The following is a 19,398-nucleotide window of genomic DNA, read 5'->3' as shown; positions in this document are numbered from 1 at the left end:
GCTGGAGGTGATACTGAATTACCAGTAGCTGGTGATAAAGAGATCACTTTAGCACATGAGGAAATGCTGGAGGTTATGCTGACACTTCTTGAGGACAGTGGGGCATTGGTATAAGAAACTGTCTAAAGGTGGGTTTACTTCGCAAGGGCAGCATGAACATAGTTAAAACAGTGATGTGCATTACAGTGTGCATTTGTAAGAGAAAAGCTATACCTAATTGAAGACACAAATCTGCAAGTGTCTAACTGACTGGCAGAACAGTCTTACAGACTGAATGTCATTCTTCTGTTTCTAGGGACTTTGATCAATTATCAATTTTGTGCTCTTTCAATCGACAAGTGATTTTATTCATAAACTAGATAAACCATTTATCTCTTGCTTGCTCAAACAGAGAAAGATGCCTATGCTCCTTTCTGGACTCTGCCAAAGAGTCATCAAGACTGGAAACATTTGCTTGCTCTCTCTCCATTGATGCTATTGATGAGGAGGTGCTGGGGTTGGACTGGGGTTGATCTCAAACACATTTACACACACCCTTACACACTAACACTGACCTCTCTCACATATACGCTCTCTCAGACAGACACCCACACCCCCCAAACTCACCCACGCATACACCCTATCACAGGCTTATACTCAGTCACACTCATACACACACTCTACCAAGCACACACGCGCGCGCGCGCACACACACACACACACACACACACACACACACACACACTCTCCCCCTCACATGCACGTGCACATATATTTAAGTCAATGGGGTGAACTTGCATTTGCAGAATTGTATTAGCAGACAATTTGCTCAAAAAAGCACACAATCTGCGGGCAGTCAATGCAGACAGTCAATCCATGTAACATTTTATAAATTCCTACTTTGAAAATAGAATCAGTCTGACTCAAGATCGGAATACAGACAGACTCTAACTTCACACCTTTAATGCATTGTCTAAGCTGAGATGTCACCTTTTTTATGATAAAACCTTAAGTTATCTCAGAAATGTGACTTGAAAGAAATTCTGGAGTATATATATTAGTAAATTGAAACCTGCAACCCATTCTAAAAGATGAAGGACTTAACATCAATCTAGGTTATTCAATATATCGTATCAATTGCATGACACTATGATATTTTACTATAAAGTCTGTGTCTTATGATCCTGTCCCACTAGCTGCCTGATGGAGGAGCAGCGCTCTGAAAGCCAGTACTTCTAAATAAACCTGTTGGATTATAACTTGGTATTGTGTGATTTTTAACTTTGTCCATGGATGTTCTCTGAGCCACAGCAATCTCCAGCGTTTGTTGTTTTCAGTACAGGTTCCAGCATCTGCAGTAATTTATTCCGACTTAGCATAATTAAATAGCTAAATGAAGTATGTTATTTGTTTTTGCTTCAAATAGTGATTAGGACTTTGAATGTGTAAACTTTGTTACATTCATAATAAAGATAGTTTCCCAAAATACTTTGAACTTCTTTCTATTCTTCAAAGCAAATCAAACACTTAGAATAAATTGCAAGGGGAAAATTAGTAAACTTACACCATCTGAAAATGCAAACATTTCTATTATAAAGGTAATGACACTCAACCACAGAAACAGCCGGAATAGTTACTAAAAGGGATATTAGCAACCAGAGTATTAATATTAATTCATCACCTTTAAAGTCCTGCCACATCATTTCACACCAGCCTCCCTCCAAAAGAAACTTGATAGAACTAAAAATCTGTTTAACCCACTGTGCAGTGAGAATTAAAAGCTGACTCATCCTCTGGAGAATCTAACATTTTTGCACCTTACGACATTTAAGATACTAACAGCTGAAATGGCACCCCTGTTACTCTCTCTGCAGTTGCTGCCTAACTGCTGAATAATTCCAACACTTTCTGCTTCTACAGATGCTGCCTAATCGCTGAGTAACTCCAACACTTACTGTTTCTATTTATTGCAGCGATTTATGCTGCATGTTGCTGAAAAAATACATTTTGTTGGCAATAATATAGATGGCTATATCAGTAAATATGACTAAATATTGCCAGTATACGTCAATATTTATTGGCTGCCAGCTGTTTTGAGTGCATAAACTAAGACAGTAAATAGAAATTGCCTCCAAGATGTCAATATTCCCCTCAAGCTTTATAGAACAAATACTGAACATAAATATGACAGGCATCTGCAACAGTCACTCTTATCCACTCAAGGATTTCTTTGCACCAAAATAAACAGGAGATTCCTGGAGATAATTAATCATGGACTGAGCTCCTTCTCTCCAGCCAGGAAGTGAGGAGGGCTTTGATAAACTACATCCAAATATCTAATATGAGTGTATCAACTGAAGTTCACCATTACTTTTTGATCTCTCTTATTGATTTAAATCTTAATGATGTAATGTATTTTGGATTTTGGCTCTCACCCAAGTTTCTCAATTAAATGGCCTTCAAACAGTTCCCCTCCTCTCCCAGAAAATTCTAATTTGCCTTCTTGAGTTGGAAATATGTAAAGTAATGCTTCAAAATGCCAGCTTATTTAGACTTTTAACAATCATCAAGATAATTCAATAATTCCCTTTACTTGTTAGAGGAGCAGAAAATCTTTCATATTAGTAAGTAAGGAATGGTTTTGTAAAGCATCGAGCAGGGTGCACCCAATCCTCTTCCTTCACCTCAGGACTATCATCACGTAAATGGGAAATAATATGACAGAAATTCTTGCCCACCACATCCCCCACCCCCTACCCCACCCCCACCCCACCCACACCTCTTTTCCTTTTTCTCAGTCTCGTTTGAATGCCACTCTGAGTATTTCTCTGATTTGACCAGTAAGTATTGGCTTAATCCGAATAATTGTTCAAAATCATGCCATAAATAGCTTGCTGTGCGAATCTTTAGATTTGTTAAAAGGCATGGGTTAAAATTAATGTAAGATTCTATCTTCACCATATCTAAACTTCCATATAGTTTTTCTAATTCTTCTTTCCATGCACCTGATGAAGATACTCACATCCCCATGGTATCTAACATTATTTTCAAATGCTCCAAATGATTCTGAATTAACTGCATGATTTTCTACCTGGTTAAGCCAGCATTCAGCTGGATATTTCTCTGTCAGCATGGGCTGGGGCCAAGTGAAGCTCCAAAACTGATGGAGAATTAACAGGTTGAGAGGCTTTTGAAATCATTCAGTGCTTTCATTCCAGCTTGCGCCACCATTCAACACCGCTGACTTGATAGTGAGCATTCTTGATGAAAAGCTTATGCTTGAAATGTCAATTCTCACGCTACTTGGATGCTGACTGACCTGCTGTGCTTTTCCAGCACCACACTTTCTGACTCTGATCTCCATCACCTGCAGTCCTCACTTTCTCCTGACTTGATTGTGACCTTATCTCCACTTTCCTACTTATTCCCCTTTGATTCCTTTGCCAATTAAAAATGTGACGGACTCAGCTGGGAATATAGTCCGCTGTTCACGATGGAAAAGAATTCTGAGAACTAACAAACCTCCAGGAAGGAATTCCGCCTATCTTAAACGGGAGGTGCATGCTTATAAACTGTGCCTCCATTTTTCTGTGGGGAAAAAAAAATTTGAATTTTATATAAATAATTTAAGCAGCAATACAGATTTCTGTTGAAAAAACACGAAAGACAGAACATTCCAAGTTAGACGTCCTTTCAGTTCCTAGCTTGTCATCTCAGCAGGCTTAGGAATGGGAGAACCTATTTTACTGTTACTTGAATTTCAACATTTGCACTTCATTATTTCTTGGTCCTTTGCTCAGATTTGGTATCAACCAATTGAAATCAAGAAATACTGCTGGCATTTTTTATATCAATATCAGTCACACGATATTGAACACTCTCGTTAAACATTAACATGAGCATTTTTTTTGAAAATAGCATCCATTAACTTGGAGAAAATAACACAATATAAAACATAATGTTCATGGGTGAGAGGACAACAGGCCAGGAGGAACCTTCAGGAATGTCAGGCTCTCTCTTCCCTTACTTGGCAGAGTTACCACCATACAACAATCTGTCTCTTCAGTGCTATTAGTTATTGTAATAGAATTTACTTGCATTACAAACAACATTCATTTTGTAATATACATTGCTTTCTGGAAACACGCAAACAAACTGAAGGCTAAATGAGTTTGCTGGTGTAGTGGTCATTATATTAACCTCAAATCCTACAGTCTTCAAACCCTGCCACAAATACATTGGGAAATTGAATTCATTAAATCTGATTTTATGTAATTCAATACTGAAACAAGTAACCATGAAATCTACTGGAATGCAGTAACAAAAATGGAGGGGTGTTCACGAGCATCCTTTGAGGAGGGAAACCTGCAATCCCTACCTGCTGCACATGTGGCTTTAATTCAAACCATACAGGGGAGTCTTTATTCCCTTTAATATAGCCCATCTAGTCACACTGCTCTACAAAACTGCCTGGAGATGGTTCATTACAGTCTTCCCAAAGCAAAAAGGGTGAGTTATAAATTAAGTTGTAATCGCTTCTGGATTGTCCAGATGTCACACAGAATGAAGTCTTGTTCTCCTGGTCAAGGCAAAATCCAGGAGAAAAGCAAAACTTCACAACCCTAGGTCAGATCATTCAGACCTTTGGTAATACTTAAAAATTTGATGCATTTATACTTGGTAACACTGGGTGAGTGTCATGTGATCAAAATATCATGTGATTAAATTTCCTGGAGTACAGACACAGTTGGCACCCCAAGATGGCAACACCTAGGTCAACCATTGGTCAATTACCATAAAACCGTAAGACATACTAGCAGAAATTCAGCCCATTTGAGTCTGCTCTGCCATTTAATCATGGCTGATAAGTTTCTCAACCCCTTTCTCCCAAGAACCCTTGATCCCCTTGATACTCAAGAACCTATCCATCTCAGTCTTAAATAAACTTAATGACCTGGCCTCCACAGCCTCTGTGGCAATGAAATCCATAGATTCACTACTCTCTGGCCGAAGAAGGTTATCCTTATCTCCGTTCTAAAAGACACATGTGCCACTGTTTAAGAAGGGCGGTAAAGACAAGCCAGGGAACTATATTCCGGTGAGCCTGACCTCAGTGGTGGGCAAGTTGTTGGAGGGAATCCTGAGGGACAAGATGTACATGCATTTGGAAAGGCAAGGACTGATTAGGGATAGTCAACATGGATTTGTCGTGGGAAATCATGTCTCACAAACTTGATTGAGTTTTTTTGAAGAAGTAACAAAGAAGATTGATGAGGGCAGAGCAGTAGATGTGATCTATATGGACTTCAGTAAGGCATTCGACAAGGTTCCCCATGGGAGACTGATTAGTAAGGTTAGATTTCATGGAATACAGGGAGAACTAGCAATTTGGATACAGAACTGGCTCAAAGGTAGAAGACAGAGGGTGGTGGTGAAGGGTTGTTTTTCAGACTGGAGGCCTGTGACCAGTGGAGTGCCACAAGGATCGGTGCTGGGCCCTCTACTTTTTGTCATTTACACAAATGATTTGGTTGCGAGCATAAGAGGTATGGTTAGTAAGTTTGCGGATGACACAAAAATTGGAGGTGTAGAGGACAGCGAAGAGGGTTATCTCAGATTACAAGAGGATCTGAACCAGATAGGCCAATGGGCTGAGAAGAGGCAGATGGAGTTTAATTCAGATAAATGTGAGGTGCTGCATTTTGGGAAAGCAAATCTTAGCAGGACTTACACACTTAATGGTAAGGTCCTAGGGAGTGTTGCTGAACAATGAGACTTTGGAGTGCAAGTTCATAGCTCCTTGAAAGTGGAGTCGCAGGTAGATAGGATAGTGAAGAAGGCTTTTGGTATACTTTCCTTTATTGGTCAGAGTATTGAGTACAGGAGTTGGGAGGCCATTTTGCGACTGTACAGGACATTGGTTAGGCCATTGTTGGAATATTGCATGCAATTCTGGTCACCTTCCTATCGGAAAGATGTTGTGAAACTTGAAAGGGTTCAGAAAAGATTTACAAGGATGTTGCCAGGGCTGGAGGATTTGAGCTACAGGGAGAGGCTGAACTGGCTGGGGCTGTTTTCCCTGGAGCGTTGGAGGCTGAGGGGTGACCTTATAGAGGTTTACAAAATTATGAGGGGCATAGGTAGGATAAATAGTAAAAGTCTTTTCCCTGAGGTTGGGGAGTCCAGAATTAGAGGGCATAGGTTTAGGGTGAGAGGGGAAAGATATAAAAGAGACCTAAGGGGCAACTTTATCACGCAGAGGGTGGTATGTGTATGGAATGAGCTGCCAGAGGATGTGGTGGAGACTGGTACAATTGCGACATTCAAGAGGCATTTTGATGGGTATATGAATAGGAAGGGTTAGGAGGGATATGGGCCAGGTGCTGGCAGGTGGGATTAGATTGGGTTGGGATATCTCGTCAGCATGGACAGGTTTGCATACTGTACATCTCTATGACTCTATCTTCTATTTACTCTAATGCTGTGTCATCGGGTCCCAGTTTCTCTTACCAATAGAAACATCTTCCCAACATCCACTCTGTCCAGGCCATTCACTATTCCGTAAGATTCAGTTAGATCTTCCTCATCCTTCTCAACTCCATCGAGTTAAACCCAGAAGCCTTGTCTCTAAGTTAGAATGTCTGGATTCAGATCAGAAATTGGAGCGTTCTGAGGAAGGGTCACCTGACCCGAAACATTAACTCTGATTTCTCTCCACAGATGCTGCCAGACCTGCTGAGTTTTTCCAGAGATTTTTTTGTTGTTTATGTATTTGAGCGCAGAAGTCTAGGCTGGTCAGGGGTGCAGTTCTTTGGGGAAGCATTAAATCAAGGTCCAGTCTGCTCTCTCAGTTTGACAGAAAAGCTCCCCAGTGTTCTGGTTATTTGCTTTCCCCTTTAGTCAACATCACCAAAACAAATGGATAATTTTCCCTTATCTCATTGCTATATATGTAAGCTCGCTGTGCATGTTTGTTACTGCATTATAGGAAAAATGCGAGTGCATTGGAGACACTGCAGGAATGGTTTACAAGAATGGTTCCAGGGATGAGGAACTTCAGTTATGAAGACAATGGGACTCTCTTCCTTGGAAGTCTAAGAAGCGCTCGATTAAGGTTTCCTGCAAGGGCTGCATTGAGGAGGCAGGGAGAAGCTGTTCCCACTTGTCAAAGAAACAAGACCAAGAGTGCATCATTTAAAGTGACCTACAAAAAGAGCAAGGATGAAGTGAGGAAAAACATTTTCACTCAGCAAGGAGTTAGGGTATGGGAAGCACTGCTTGGAAGTGTGATGGAGTCAGATTCAATTGAGACATTCAAGAGGACATTAAATGATCATTTGCTTATAAACACTGTGCAAGAATATGGGGAAAAAGCAGGAGAATACCCAGAACCAATGTTGTGCATTTAACGAGCTGGTGCAGACACCGTGGGCTGTATGGCCTCATTTTGCACAATAATACTTCTCAAATTTTGAGAGTATTTATATTACAACATGAAACTTCAAAGGTACTTTATTATTTGCAAAACTCTGTTAGACATCCAGAGCTTGTGAAAAGGGTCATATAATAGCAAGGTTTTTATTTTATTAACCCCAGAAATAAACTGTGCGTTATCAACATTTGGAGAACAGGTTTTGTTTTAATAATCAGAAACACACTAAGCAGGTGCTGAAAGACTTACAGTAATCGTTTGACTTAATGCCTTAGACTCAACCATCTTCAATCACTTTACCAAATACTATCCTTGAACATAAGGTCAGAAGTTTGGCAAAGTTTGTTGATAATTGCACAATGTACACTACCATTCACCACTCTGATAGAAAACAGTCTGTGCCTGCATCCAGCATGATCTGGATAACATTTCAGTCAGATAGAGGCATGAGAAGGGGGAGAGGAATCCAGAAAGGAACAGGGGGGTAGGTCTGTGTTTGAGTGTGCTGAAATGGTAAAAGGATTAAATGCAAAGCAAACCATCTTCCTTACTTTCTGAGTGAACACAATTCATTCTTCAAATTTTGAAGGAAAGCTCAAAGGAAATTATTGGCCTGTTAGTTGTACGATGTCCCTATTTACTTGGGTGGGCAAATGTTAAGAAAGAAGCCAAAGCATTTCCCTGACACACACCTCATTCCAACATCTTCATGATGAAAAGTGAAGCATAACAGAGTGACTGCCAAAGTCACAGGAATCTGCCTGTCAACGATGCAAAAATGTTTCATTTTCTGTACAAATGTACGGTGTCCTGTCCTGATACCCCAGCCCCTATCACCCAAGCTAAAAAGGAAATGCATTTTATGTGGCTCAAGAATAAAAGCCAAAAATCAACATACCTCCTCTGAAGAGAACCATGTGACTCTTTATCATTTTGATATGGAACAAGAAATATATTTATTGTCACAGCAATTGTAATATAACCATTGCTATGAAAAAGGATAAATTGAAAGACATGGATCTTTGAAAGGTGTCAAATTCTTCCCTTGATCATTTGTGTGGCTACTTAATACTAGCTCTGACAGAGACTTTGGATAAAACTAACTCAGCAAATCTAGGACAAGGTACCAGAAATTCAATTACTGCACGTCATGTTGAACAAAACACATACTGGACTCACTGTCGTCCATTCAGAATAAAACTGAAATTGCAAGTAGACATCAACCAGACAGAATGCGTGTGTGTTAACAGAAATTAATGCCAGAATCCTTTTACTCCAAGAATCCAACCACAAGGGATTCAGTTGAAATGTACAGAATACACAAGCACACACCTGATGACAAGTTTCACCCAGGCAACATACAACAAAAAATTAAACATTACCAGATTTTCAAAATGCTTCAAATTATTGGAGCAAGTGTTGCCAACTTTAATAATGGTTTTCCTTTCAAAGCACTTGGGAGAAAAAAAATAGAAATTCTAGATGGCTGTTGAAAGCATTGCTATAGAGTTGAAGGACCTGGCAGAGAGTATGGAGTTCACACCAGCACAAAGTTAAACAAGGAACCTTCAAACTGACTCAAATGGGTCAATTTTCTAAAAATAAATTCCAAAAGTGTGCAAGGGCAAACAACAGTCAGGAACTTTTCACAAGATGTAAATTGAATACAGAGAAAATGCCTCACGTATAACAGAAAGCTATTAAAATGAAACAGAAAATGCATGAGCAATATAACAGGAAAGCAGTTAACTCGGTCTTATTTTTGTCATTTCACTCTTTGAATTGCTGCAGAACTTCATGTACTTTCTAAATGGTGTTCCCTCCATATCATGGAGTTTAAATTGGTCTAATGTAGCACATGGAAGTATAGTCAATCTTCATAATAATCTTTGCTGGGAATGAATTTGTTTCAAGGAATCTTAGTTTATTAAAATCTATATTTCTATTGGTTGCATGAAAAATGTACTGAATATGCATTTTATTAAGATTTTAATTATATTTAATAAGATACCATCTACAGTTGAAAGCTGACAACGAAAACAGACTCTCCGCCAGAAGCTAAAATCTGATTGCTGCTATTGAAACATTACCAGCAATCAAAATTGCTTACATTTATTTAATTCAACTTAAAAACAATTCTCATGACTGTAGAGCAAAATAAAATAAATCCTCAGTGCCAATAGCAAAAGAACAGCTAACACTCTTGGTTGGGCTTTTGATTTGTACATGCTGTAGCTGTTATTTCCAAATCACCAGTAACCTCTGCATACATTGAATGGGGCACTTCAAAACGTACCTTTCATTAAGCTGATTGACTGCACATGTAAACACAAGGAATAACAAATTCCCTTGAATTAATATAATCCTAGTGAATACTCTTCTTAAATACTTTGACAGATTTTAATAAACAAACTCTTTACTGTAACTAAAAGTTGGTCAAATTAGAGGAACAGATCTGGGTGGATTATTGTTCAGATGGTTGGTGTGAACTTGTTGGGCCGAAAGGACTGTTTCATATTGGAGGGAAACTAACCTAATCTAATTTAGAAGAGAAAATACTATAGTATTAATGCAGTGCAATATTGTACTTTAGTGGCCTCTAAATAGGCTGCAAGAGAGCATATTTTAATCAATATTAAATCATATTTAATAAAATAAATGCACATTTATTTATAATGCACGTTTCGGCAATGCCAATTCGCTGTAACGTGACTGAAGAATTGGGACACTTGCCATAATGCAAACTTTCAAAATGTATGTTGGCTGTAACACAATTACAGCACCATTACTTTAAGCGTTGTTTCTGAATCCCAGTTTTTCGATAACACAGAATTGCAACCATTGTGCTATAGAAGAACTAACTGTATCTAAGACAGGCCCATCCTTATCTCATACTGAAATTCTAATAATGAAACTGGACAATTATTTTGGAAATTATCTCCTACAGGCCGTACTACACATAATTATAAACATTTACTTTGCTGGAGTGAGAGAAAATCAGAATATTAATAATTGATGTGTTAGTTATTTGCTAAGCTATAAGTTCAAGGAAATCAGATATTTTCATGTACATTAACAATGCTGAGTACAGAGAAAAGGAAGGCTTCAGTTTTCATCTCTAATCAGATCTAATTTAGCTGATTACAGCAATAGAATCTTTTGTGAATGGCCTCAACAATCACTCCCACTTTTGTTAGTTTTCATCTTCCAGATTTCAAAAATTGCAAAATGGTCCCTACATATCAGTATATAGTGCATGCTCCATGAGTCATAATACATAACATGACGCCATATATGAGATTACCCCATTTTATTTGACCCCAAAGATCACATTTTTGCATGTACCCAACAGATCGTGGGCAGCACGGTGGCACAGTGGTTAGCACGGGTTCAATTCCCGACTCAGGCGACTGACTGTGTGGAGTTTGCACGTTCTCCCCGTGTCTGCGTGGGTTTCCTCCGGGTGCTCCGGTTTCCTCCCACAGTCCAAAGATGTGCAGGTTAGGTGAATTGGCCATGCTAAATTGCCCATAGTGTTAGATAAGGGGTAAATGTAGGGGTATGGGTGGGTTGCGCTTCGGCGGGTCGGTGTGGACTTGTTGGGCCGAAGGGCCTGTTTCCACACTGTAAGTAATCTATAAGTAAATGTCCCTTTTCTGCCATGATATCCTTTGCTCACATTAATAATCAGCCTCCTTTTTTTTAAACCCCACATATGCATACTTTAATGCCAGTAGACTATAACATTAGGGGAGGTGGCAGCATATTGATAATTTCTCTGGTCTAACAATCCAGAGCCCGAGCCTAACTTTGAGAACGGGGATTCGAATCCCACAGTGGTGGATGATGAAATGTGAGTACAGTCAAATCTGCAATTAAACATGAGTCTTACGTTGACCATGAAAACCACATTGTGCATTCCCATAAAAGTCCACTTCGTGCTGAAATGGTTTCGGGAGAAAAACGTGCCATTCTTACCAATTTTGTTTACATGTGACTCCAGACCCAGACCAATGTGGTTGACTCTGAACATGCCCTATAAATATCTGAGCAAGTCATGCATTTGCATCAAAATTGCTTCCGAATCTAAAGAAAAGAATGAAACTAGTTTTGATTAATGTACCAGAAATGCAAATGACCAACACAGCCCTGCTGACACTGAAATGCACTCTTTACTAATATCTGGGAACTCCCAAAAATTGGGGCAGTTGTCTCACAGATTAGTCAAGCAACAAAAACAGAAATTGCTGGAAAAGCTCAGAAGGTCTGACACCATCTATGGAGAGAAATCAGAGCCAATGTTTCGGGTCAAGTGACCCTTAGCCAAGCAACTAGCTGACACAGTCTTGCCGACCGAATCATATCTTACAGGTAATTCCCCGAACATCACCATCACTATCCCTGAGCATGTTATGTCACACTGGTAGGATAGGTCCACCAGACATGGTGGCACGATGGAATACAGTTAAATGGATTGCCTGAGAATCCTCGACCTTTACTGTACACCCCGGAAATCTCATTGTTTCAGGCTAGACATGAACAGGGAAACTGCCTGCTGATTTCTACCTACAGCACCCCACTTGTCTGATGAATCAGCATTCCTCCATGTTGAACCTCACCTTGAGGAAGCACACAGTGGGGTAACAAGGGAACAGAATGAACTCTGGGTGAGTGAGTTCAAAATCCAAAGTCCATCATCAGGAAATGCTCAAGAGCTCCAACAGTGACCCAGCTGGCAAAGTTCCACAGGATTTGCTTTACCTGAGAAATAGCAATGATCTGGATCTTTTGTGCAGGGAGTAATTTCAAAGTTTGTAAACTGTGAGGAATGCAAAAAAGGACATTGAAAAGTTGGTGACGTGGGGCAGATAAGACAGCAGATGAAGTACAACACAGACAAGTGAGTGGTGATGCATTTTGCTAGGATGAAAATTAAAAGACAATATAAAATATTGGACAACAGGGCTCATATAAGAACTATATTTTGGGATTCTATTGCTGTCCCGAACTTGTATTGTGTTTGCTGAATTAAAGAGACTATTTTCGCCAGTCACCGATTTTGGTCATTTTTTGAACACGGTCCCACAGTGTGAATTATCTACAAAATGCAGCAACTCACCAAATGTCCTTCAACCATACCTTCCAAATCTCTAGCATCTGGAAGGATAAAGGCAGCAGATGCATGGGAACACTACCAGCTGCAAGTTCCTCATAAAGACACTCATGATCCGACTTGGAAATATAATCACCATTCCTTTACTGTCAAAATCCTCGGACTGACTTCCATACAACCCTGTGCATTATCCTCCACCCCAAGGAATGCAGTAGCTTGAAAGGCAGCTCATCACCACCATTTCTACAGCAATTAGTATCGAGCAATAAATGCTGCCAGAGTTCATGATACCAATATTCCAAGAATGAGGTTTTGTTAAAAAAAGAGATGAAGTAGGTGGTCACTGTGAAGATATGTAGAAGTTTAACACATGCCCACACAGTCCAGATTCTACAATGTGAATGATCAAGAAAGCAACTACCCACATCCTTACCACAGTTCACTTTCAAATTTGGCATATAAGCTGATTTCTATTTTTAAGAGGGATTTTTGGAGGTTACTTAACTTGTTAATTTGGAATCTGAGATGAATGACGTATTTGTTGAGCAAAAGTATTAGGAGATACAGACCAAACAAACAAAGCTCAATGGAGTTAGGCCACAAATCAGCCATGATCTCACTAAATGACGGAATATGCTTGAGGGACTGAATGGCTTATACCTATTCCTTTGTTCCTATATTCCAGGTTCTATGGTCACCCCACTGCTGAAAAAAAGTGAAAACCAGCAACTAAAGGGCAGTTGGCCAATATCAGCAGCAGAGAAAATGCTTGAATCTATTATCAAGGACATAGTAACAGGACACATAATAAATTGGAACAGATCAAGTGAACAAAATAATTTGGAAGGAAAATAGCATTTAAGTTTGTTAGGGGCTTCTTTAAGCATGTAACTAGTGGAGGGGGGGGAATAACAGGCAAATCAGTAGATTTAGTACTATTGGATTTTGGGGTAACATATGATACATTATTGCTCAGGATGTCATTAAAGATTAGGGCTCAGGGCATTAGAAACATTATTTTAGCATTGATGAAAGCTTGGTGAATGGACAGAACTCAAAAGAGGAATAAAATTTTAGGATGGCAAGGAGAAAACAGTGCACTGACTCAAGAGTTAGTGATTGGTGGTGCCTCAACTATTTACAATCTGTATGAGTGATTAAGAGCAGAATGGTGCTTGCGGAAGGGGAGGGGGGGGGGGGGGGGAGGTGGTGTCATTTACTGAGATCAGAAAGCTATAGTGAAAGGACCTTGTAGGTGGATGGTAAGGAATAAGTGATTGAGTGAAAAGGTGGTCAAAGGTGCAACAAGGGCAGGAATGTGAAATTATCCGCTATGGTAGAAAAATGGAAAAGGATTGCTTTCAATTTAAGAGACAGTGAAATGTTAGGTGTTCAAAGGTATTGGGTGGCCTTCGAACACAAACCACAGTTAAGTTAACTTGTAGATATAGAAAGTAGCTAAGAGTACAATTGGTGTGTTAGCCTTTAATGCACAGGGTTAGGAAAAACTAACAAGGAAGTATTGTTGCAGTCATATGAACTTGGATGAGTTCACACCTGGAGTACTGTGCACAGATTTAATTTCCTTCCATAAAAGAAAGATATACTTACCATCAGGGTGCAATAAAAGTTCACTCAATTCATTGCTGAGATGAACAAGCTGTCCTTTAAAAGGAAAGATTGAGTAGAGCGGCTGATACTCTCTACAGTTTAGAAGAATGCAAAGTAATCTTCTTGAAATATATACCATTCTATCAGACTTCATAGTGTTGGTGTTGAGTGGCTGTTTTCTCTGGCTGCTTAAAACTGGAAATTATCCTGCCATTTAGGACTGAATGGACCTGAATCTTGCTAAATCTCTAACCCAGATATCTACAGGTGATCAGTCAATAAATATATTCATACAATCATGGATAAATGTTTCAGCATTAAGGGCACTCACGGAGATGAAGAAAGGCTGGTAAATTGGATTTCATGTTGAGTTTGAGTCCTGATTTCACCGAGTGTTGAAACCAGCTCGATGGACCTCATGGCCTATTACGGCTCCTATTTCATGCATTCTTGCATCGTGATCTCAGCTGGAAAGTGGATCAAGCTCTCTACCCAGGCCACTCACAATATTGATAATTCCTGACCGAGAATCTTTACCTTGGCAAGGTCTGAAGGTCTACCAGGGCTCTTTGAAGTGTATCTTTGTTTCTTCAATATAACAAAAACAAATCAGTCGGAAAAATTCTAACAAATTAGCCCTTTCCTGGCATTCAGTTTACAACTTTACAGGATGCAAATATTCCTGTGCAACTAACATATAGCTGTCTGAATTGCCAGAATGGTGTCTATAATAGAAACTAATGGAAATCTTGAGGTAGAGAGCCACAGGTGATATGTTTGTCATTGGTTACCATTGGCCAGAAACCAAACTGGATTAACCATATACGTACTATGGTTACACACACAGACGAGGAATCCTGCTTTGAATAACTCATCTCATGTCTCCTCAAAGCCTGTCCCCCAACTACAAGCCACAAGTCATGAGTGTGTCAGGATATTCTCCATTACCTGGATGTGCATACTTCCAGCAATACTCAAGAATCTTGACACCATTCAGAAAAAAAGCAGTCTGCTGTATTAACCCATCATCCACCATCTTCAACATTCACTCACTTCACCAACTGATGTACAGTGGCAGCAGCAGGTACAGTCTACAAGGTGCACTGCTGTAGCTCACCAGGGGTCCTTCAGCAGTATCTTCCAAACAAGCAATGACTATCACGTAGAAGGACAAAGGCTGGAGAATTGTGGGAATGCACATCTGCAAGCGCCCCTCCAAGCCACTTGCCATCTTGATTTGGAAATATGTCACTGTTCCTTCAGTGTTGCTCGGTCAAAAGGCTGGAATTACCTCCCTAATGGCATTCTGGATCTACCTACATCAAATTGACTGCAACAGATCAAGGCGGCAGCTCACCAACAATTCTCCAGGTCAACTACATAAAGGCAATAAATGTTGGCCCAGTCAGCATTGTGCACATCCTGTGAATGAATTAAAAAAAACTGCATGACATCACACAAAAAAGACACTCTTGGATAAGTTTGCAAAGATTCTGTAGCAAGCAAAGGACACTTCTGTTCCTTGAATGTGCAGCCCAAACTTCATGAGCAAATAAATATACTGAGACAGAAGCATTTTTCAAGGTGTCAACAACCCTGAACAACATTTTTTCAAAGTCAGAGGTTTCAACAGTGGAAGCAGGAGGGATATTATGGAAATCCATTCTTCACTGGGGTTACCTTGAACAACAGCAGCCTTTTCAAAAAAAGCATTCCATCTGTAGTGGAATACATGTAGTATAGCCCAAAGAACTGCAGTGTGAAATTGGCACCATGCTCATAATCACATTCAAATAAATCTGAGTGCATGTGGTGGAAAAGAAGAAATTCCATCACCAACATAGCAGAGTCCAATTTGAGAATTTGGTTTTAATTGCATGATGTCACTCCAGTCAAGGGCAAGTACCATCCAATCTGTTGATTGCCCGACACTAATCACATTTTGCAAAAGAGAATGTTATTGGTCCGAAGCAAGTCCTGATGTGATAAACTACGTCTCAGTCTTTAGTCAAAACAGCAGTTATACAACCTAAAATAAATCACTTTCCACATATTGAATATTTAAACCATGTTGAGCAACCGTAAAAGTAATCTCTCACAGCTCTTGAAATACATTGCTAAATAAAACATTTGCAATTGACTGGGAAAAGTTCAGCAGCGTGATGATCAGTGTTTTACTTATTTGCCGGTTACATAGTAAAAGAAATATAACATTTCCATATTCAATTTATAGTCCAGAACATCACAATTATATATTCCATTTTCAGTATCGATCTATGCATTCTTCAAAGGAAAAGTAACACAAGTCCCAGATGGCAATATTTATAACAGATCATTCAAGGCAGATTTTACCTTTTTGTTTGTAAAATTGTAAAATTGTGAACAATAATACAACACAGGTCAGAAAGAATTTCAGAAAGTCCTCAGTTGACTATATTAAGACAGGCTGTAAGCAAAGGGCAAGAACACACCAACAAATGTTAAGCATCATTGCACATTGGGCTGACATACGCACTAACAGTTCATCAAGGAATTACAGCAGGAAAATGGCCTGGGAGCATGTTACTTACCAGTTCTCTTCAACCAAGAATTAATGCTCTTCACAGAAGTATGCAAAACACACTGGGATTGGGGAGATTGGAGAGAGCTTAAATGAAACTGAAATATACACAGCAGGAACACTATGAACAGGAAGTGATCAAGTGCATTGCTTTTGAGAAACAAATTTAATATTTCATTGCAGTTTTCACAAAGCCTTCAGAAAATTGTGAAAGCGAGTAGCATAATTGTGGAACGAGTCCAGATTTATAAACAAGTGTGCTTCAAAATACAGCAAACTACAATATGAACATTTTAAAACAATCTATTCACTTTATAGTGTGAAATTTTTAGGTGTTGAAAACAAATAGAATGTTTGAATACTAAAACATTCCACTTCATACTTAGTCTTTACAGAATGGCAGGCAGTGATGCAGGAAGAAGATTCATGACATTCTGTGTTCCTTGAGGGTCAGTGCCATTATATTCTCTGTTCAACCTCATGTTCACTCCAGTAGTGCCACTGCACCCACCTCCCATCAAGGCTCACGGGCACCATGCTTGTAGCATTCCATCCGCCCCACTGGAATCGCTGCTGCCTCTTCACTCATTTGTGTCCCGTCACCCTCTGTCCTCCACCTTCACTTGCACTAACAGCTGTGCCAGTCAGTTTCATCTCACTGAATCCCTCCCTTTGTCTCATCCCCAGAGGAATAGCCCACAATAGGGGGAGAGAGACAATATGGGAGATGGGCACTCTAATTGGTCCCCTTGCCTCCAGCTAGAGATTGCTTATGTGGTAACGTCAAGACCTCCAAGTGTCAACAACCATGCAAGCCTTAGTTGTGCTGCTCTCCATTATAGCCACAGTGAATATACTGTTACCATACACAAACTTCTAGTCCTCTTTCACAACTCCTTCTCTCTTTTGTCTCCTACAGGCACCAATGGCATCTGCAAAGTCTCCACCTGGAAAAGACCAGTTCATCAAAACACCTTTCTCCAATTCAGAAAAAGAAGACATAGACTACATGGACACCCAGGTCCAGCATCCCCAGAGTCTACAACAGCGGACCAAGGGAACTTGACCTCAATTCAGGTGTCCCTTCATCAGGAGATATGGCAATGCCAGGAGGAACCCAGTTAGGGAAAGAACCACATTCAGTACAACCCCCTCCAACCCCACACTCCTACCTTCTGTCAGGATTGAATGAGGGAGCATTGGATGTTGTGAAGGCCTCCAACCAATTGCAACCTTAACTCTTATTAAATATCATGAACTGCATACAAAGATCCAACGTTAAGCAACGCTTGTGATTATTCTGAGGATGCTGGCCTCTGCAGCATCACAACAATTGCAGTTGGTGAAAGCTGATTTCACACAACTTAGTGTGATTGAACAAGTTTCATAAACAAATTCTGCCTTCATTGTGATAGTTGATGCTACTGGTGCTATTTCATGAGAAGAAGGTTACCTTGTTATTAGTTTGGCACAATGTGCTGGATCTCATCACTGCTCATCCCATCAGCTTGGGGCATCCTCCAATTGCTTGGAGCCAAACGTCTGAAAGTCAAGCAGCATCCTCCGTCTGGTCTGGACTAGACATAGGTCCAAGACATGATCTGCCTGGAAATCAGATGTGGAGCGTACTGCCCAGTAGAAGAATCGGTTGCATTTAAGAGGTGTTGGTCAGAATGACATAGCATTCTGACTCCCACCTCCAGGCAGAGTATAGCATCACTGTCCCTGTCTCAGCTGCATGAAATTCCAAGGGGGATGAAAGACTACCATTTTCATACCTGTACCTCATCCCTTCATGTCTTAGTGTAGTGGACATAGGGATAACCATAGCTTCTCTGTCTGAATCCAATGGGCATAATTACTCTATGAGGGCAATACCAGAAACAAAGCAACCTCTCAGTAATTTGCAGGATTTCAGCACTCACAAATAACCAGTAAATGGCATTCTCAAAACATTGGGCCATGCGGGCCCCTGACTAGGCTGCCAGTGAGATGCCTCTGGAAGGAAATTGACATTGATGCCAAGTCAGAGAGTGTCCATTATTGCCTTGATTCAGTGTCTGTTGCTTAAAATATTTGGCACACGTACAGTAGTAGATTGAATCTGTGCCAGCAATAGCAAGATTCTTCCCCATCCCAACAACTACAATAGCCAAGAAAGACAGCTTTACAATTAGAATAATGGATGTAGGTTTGCTCGCTGAGCTGAAAGGTTCATTTCCAGCCGTTTCATTACCGTAATCAGTAACATCTTCAGTGGATCTCATTTGAAGCAATGCTGAAAATTCCTGCTTTCTATTTATATGTTTAGGTTTCTTTGAGTTGGTGATATCATTTCCTGTGATGTTATTTCCTGTGGTGAAGTCACTTCCTGTTCCTTTTCTCAGGGGGTAGTAGATGGGGTCAAACTCGCTGTGTTAGTTGATAGAGTTCTGGGTGGAATACCATGCTTCTAGAAACTCTTGTGCATGTCTTTGTTTGGCTTGTCCTAGGATGGATGTATTGTCGCAGTCGAAGTGGTGTCCTTCCTCATCCCTAAGTGAGGATACTAGGACAAGCCAAACAAAGACACGCACGAGAATTCCTAGAAGCATGGCAATCCAACCAGAACTCTATCAACAAACACATCGAGTTAGACCTGATCTACCACCACCTGAGAAAAGGAACAGGAGGTGACTTCACCACAGGAAATAACATCATGGC

At 40.1% G+C, this 19,398-nt stretch overlaps 1 protein-coding gene across 4 annotated transcripts in view; it reads right to left on the bottom strand.

The window, feature by feature from the left end:
- The window catches only part of dmd (dystrophin), a 1,983,095-nt gene that overhangs the window by 1,944,866 nt on the left and 18,831 nt on the right, over positions 1-19,398 (bottom strand). The gene's annotated exons all lie outside the window — the stretch shown is intronic.

This window comes from Hemiscyllium ocellatum, chromosome 12, assembly GCF_020745735.1.
Source record: "Hemiscyllium ocellatum isolate sHemOce1 chromosome 12, sHemOce1.pat.X.cur, whole genome shotgun sequence".
Taxonomy (NCBI): domain Eukaryota; kingdom Metazoa; phylum Chordata; class Chondrichthyes; order Orectolobiformes; family Hemiscylliidae; genus Hemiscyllium; species Hemiscyllium ocellatum.
The sequence above is the reverse complement of the archived record's forward strand: the minus strand, read 5'-3'. Positions and strand labels throughout refer to the sequence as shown.